Source organism: Panulirus ornatus, chromosome 4, assembly GCF_036320965.1.
Source record: "Panulirus ornatus isolate Po-2019 chromosome 4, ASM3632096v1, whole genome shotgun sequence".
In the NCBI taxonomy this organism is placed as follows: domain Eukaryota; kingdom Metazoa; phylum Arthropoda; class Malacostraca; order Decapoda; family Palinuridae; genus Panulirus; species Panulirus ornatus.
Genome location: NC_092227.1, coordinates 30,649,770 through 30,654,769, shown reverse-complemented (window position 1 = coordinate 30,654,769; position 5,000 = coordinate 30,649,770).

Here is a 5,000-nt window from a genome sequence, read left to right as displayed (position 1 = left end):
GGGTTGGGGTTGTGTAAGGGCATGAGGGAGTATGGCATGAGGGAAGGAAGGAAGGAAGGAAGGAGAGGGGGATTTCTCCAGCTCCACCAGCTCCACCAGGTCCACCTCCACCAGCTCCACCAGCTCTACCTCCACCAGCTCCACCAGCTCCACCCCACCACCACCTCCACCACCTCCACCTCCAGCTGGCAGGAGGCCCTTAGTTGATGTGGGCGAGATGATGGCAGCGCACGCGCACGCGCGCGCTCACTCCTGGTGGAGGTGGTGGTGGAGGAGTCGTCCCTCACAGATACCGTGTTGCCAAAACTTTCTCTCGACGGCCTTCGTGATCACGTGGTCAGAAACCCACCAGGCAAATGTCGCTCTCGCTCGACACCAGCCGCTCCATCACCAGACCCTTGCTCTCTTTCGCTCCTCCAGCCCCACCGCTCCTCTTTCCAGACCCCTTCCCCCCCTTCCTTCAGGCACCCGTTTCTTCCAGACCCCAGCAGCTCTATCCAGGCACACCTCCACGTCTTCCAGGATCTTTTGGTTCCTTCCAGACTCCTGTTTCTCTCTCTCTCTCTCTCTCTCTATCTATCTCTCTCTCTCTCTCTCTCTCTCTCTCTCTCTCTCTCTCTCTCTCTCTCTAGCCCCACCGCTCCTCTTTCCAGACCCCTGCTCCCTTCAGGCACCCGTCTCTTCCAGACCCCAGCAGCTCTATCCAGACACACCTCCACATCTTCCAGGATCTTCGCTTCTTTCCAGACCCCTGTCTCTCTCTCTCTCTCTCTCTCTCTCTCTCTCTCTCTCTCTCTCTCTCTCTCTCTCTCTCTCCAGCCCCACCGCTCCTCTTTCCAGACCCCACCACCCCACCTGCTTCCTTCAGGCACCCGTCTCTTCCAGACCACAACAGTTCTATCCAGGCACACCTCCACGTCTTCCAGGATCTTCGCTTCCTTCCAGACCCCTCTCTCTCTCTCTCTCTCTCTCTCTCTCTCTCTCTCTCTCTCTCTCTCTCTCTCTCTCCAGCCCCACCGCTCCTCTTTCCAGACCCCACCCCACCTGCTTCCTTCAGGCACCCGTCTCTTCCAGACCCCAGCAGCTCTATCCAGACACACCTCCACGTCTTCCAGGATCTTCGCTTCTTTCCAGACCCACTTTGGACCACACTCCTACTTGTTCCAGACCCTTGTGGATCTGGACGTCTGGTCATTTCCAGACCCAGGCTACCCCAGACGTCTGCTTGTTCCAAACCCATCGGTCCAGGTCCCCCTTTTTTCCATCAGAAGCATCGCTCTTTCCAGACACAAATGTTGGTGCGAACACCTGCTCGTTGCATACGCCTCGCTCCTCCTTCCAGACCCCTTCCAAAATCCAGTTGTATCTCTAACAGTCCAATGATGTCTTTATATTTCTTTTTTGTCCTCCCTTCTGGATCGCGTGTCTTTGAGGGATTGCTTACTGACCGCGCGGGAGACGACGTCCCACCATATCCAGGAAGACAGGGGAACAGATATGGGCCCGTCTCTCTGGCCTTTGTTTCAGTCGACCCTGTTTCCTGGAAAGCTACCACTGCGTGTTCCCCGGTGCCTGGAAAGGCCATCGGTTAAGTGTCGAAGACGCATTCCAGCTGATATACGTGTTTCCTCATACGTTTCCATATGTATGCCAATCTGGGTAGTGCAATAATGATTCACATCCTGTGGACGTATTACATTGAGGTACAGTTCCAGCGTCTGGCCTCCATTTTCCAAAGTTACAGTGACGAAGTCATATATATATATATATATATATATATATAAATATATATATATATATATATATATATATATATATATATATATATATATATATATATATATATATATATATATACATATATATATATATATATATATATATATATATATATATATATATATATATATATATATATATATATATATATATATGCTGGTATAATGACTCGTGAGAACCTTCTAGAATATCATTGTTTCACTTCACCCGGAACATTGTTCAGCGGGAACAATGTACCACCTCAGGAGTAAACCACTGGCCACTCACTCGACCCTCGCAGGATACAATGAAACGTCTCGTTCAAATGTATTGCACCATTTTGGACACGTTCCTCACTGTTATGTTTTAAACGGAGTTCTGTGTTTACCCACCCAGCGCTCATGCCAGCCTGTTCTCTTTCCACATTTGGACGAAGAATATATATATATATATATATATATATATATATATATATATATATATATATATATATATATATATATATATATATATATATACACATATATCAACTGACTGTTATATTTCTCTCTTGTGTCTCCCCTGATGATGATGTGATTATGACACGAAAGTGCACTTGGCAACGTTGCTACGTCAGCTGTCGTAACTGGTTCTCTGGTTACGAGAGGTGTGGTACAGCCACAGCTTAATGTCAGCCACAGCTTAAGCTGGACTAAGCTTCTCTTTGATACGAACATTTCTATTTGTTGTTGTTAGTGATACAGTCTTGTTTGTTTGTTTGCTTTGTTTGTTTGGATCCCCACCAACAACCAGGGGTCACTTACACACACACACACACACATACATACACACACACACACACACACACACATACACACATACACACATACACACACACACACACACACATACACACACACACACACACACACATACACACACACACACACACACATACACATACACACACACACACACACACACACATACACACACACACACACACACACACACACATACACACACACACACACACACACACACACACACACACATACACACACACACACACACACATACACATACACACACACACACATACACACACACACACACACACACACACACATACACATACACACACACACACACACATACACACACACACACACACACACACATACACATACACACACACACACACACACACACACACACACATACACATACACACACACACACACACACACACATACACACACACACACACACACACACACACATACACACACACACACACACACACACACACACACACATACACACACACACACACACACACATACACATACACACACACACACACACATACACACACACACACACACACACACACACACACACATACACACACACACACACACACACACACACACACACATACACACACACACACACACACATACATACACATACACACACACACACACACACACACACACACATACACACATTATACTGCCCAGGTGCAAACTCCCCCTCCACCCCCCATTATACTCCCCAGGTGCAAACTCCCCCCCCATTATACTCCCCCTTACCACCCCCATTATACTCCCCCATTATACTGGCCTGGTGCAATCTCCACCCCCCCATTATACTACCCAGGTGCAAACTTCCCCCCCCCATTATACTCCCCCTCCACCGCCATTATACTCCCCCATTATAGTGACCAGGTTTAGTAGGTAGCGTTTCTCTGGATGCGGCGAGGTGCCACACCTGGCGATGGTACGTTCATGGAACATGATTTAAGGCATTTCCCTGGAACTGTGTGGGTCTTCCAGGCTGCCCCGGGGTTCGAACCCGGGCTAGACAAACGCCCCAGCTGGCTGGCCGGAGGCTGGGGTAGGAAGGGGGAAACCCCAGGGATTGAGAGAGAGAGAGAGAGAGAGAGAGAGAGAGACTCTCTGGGGGCAGCACAGGGCGGACCAGTGGTACGTTTCCCCTAAGGGTCAAGATAACCTGGGTGTAGGGTAGGGCAGCCGTCAGTGTGGGTGTGTGGGTGTGTGTGGGGGTGTGTGTGGGGGTGTGTGTGTGGGTGTGTGTGTGGGGGTGTGTGTGTGTGGGGGGGGGGGGGGCTGGTAGTTAACCCTGCAGTAAGGGCTCGTGTCGTGACCCTTCACCACTCAGGTCAAAGTACACGATATAGTCCTCCTCCACTTCTATGTCTACTCTCTCTCTCTCTCTCTCTCTCTCTCTCTCTCTCTCTCTCTCCCCCTCTTCTTCCATCTTATCCTCTCTCTCTCTCTCTCTCTCTCTCTCTCTCTCTCTCTCTCTCTCTCTCTCCCCCCTCTTCTTCCATCTTATCCTCTCTCATCCTCTCTCTCTCTCTCTCTCTCTCTCTCTCTCTCTCTCTCTCTCTCTCTCTCCCCCCTCTTCTTCCATCTTATCCTCTCTCATCCTCTCTCTCTCTCTCTCTCTCTCTCTCTCTCTCTCTCTCTCTCTCTCTCTCTCTCTCTCTCTCTCCCCCTCTTCTTCCATCTTATCCTCTCTCATCCTCTCTCTCTCTCTCTCTCTCTCTCTCTCTCTCTCTCTCTCTCTCTCTCTCTCTCTCTCTCACACACACACAAGTCGTCCTTGGTCGCGCCGTGATCAAAAGAGCTTTCCCAATCCCCTGGGTCCCCCCCCCCCCCGTGGTCCCCCCCCCCCCCCCCCCCAGGGAGCAGCCTCGCGTCGCGTCACGGGTCTTCGTGTGACGGTAACTCGCGCAACAGAATCACGTAGGATGATTCGTCATGTGACGGTGTGGGGGGGGGGGAGACCCCCCCCACCGTGTGACAGGGGTTCATGTGACGCTCGCCCGTATGACTGGCAGGTGTGTGACGGCAAGCCACGTAGAACATCTCGTGTTACGGACGCTTGCGTCACGGCTTAACGCTCTGTGACGCCGGGTTTAGTCTCGTACACCTTCTGATACCACCTGAAGGTTCAGTGTGGTATTGAACCCCCACCACCACCAAGGTTCAACTTCAGGCAGTACTAACTGTATTCTGGGTTCAACTTCAGGCAGCAGTAACTTTATTGGGGTTTAACTTCAGGCAGTACTAACTGTATTGGGGTTTAACTTCAGGCAGTACTAACTGTATTGGGGTTTAACTTCAGGCAATGCTAACTGTATTCTGAGTTCAACTTCAGGCAGTACTAACTGTATTGGGGTTCAACTTCAGGCAGTACTAACTGTATTGGGATTTAACTTCAGGCAGTAC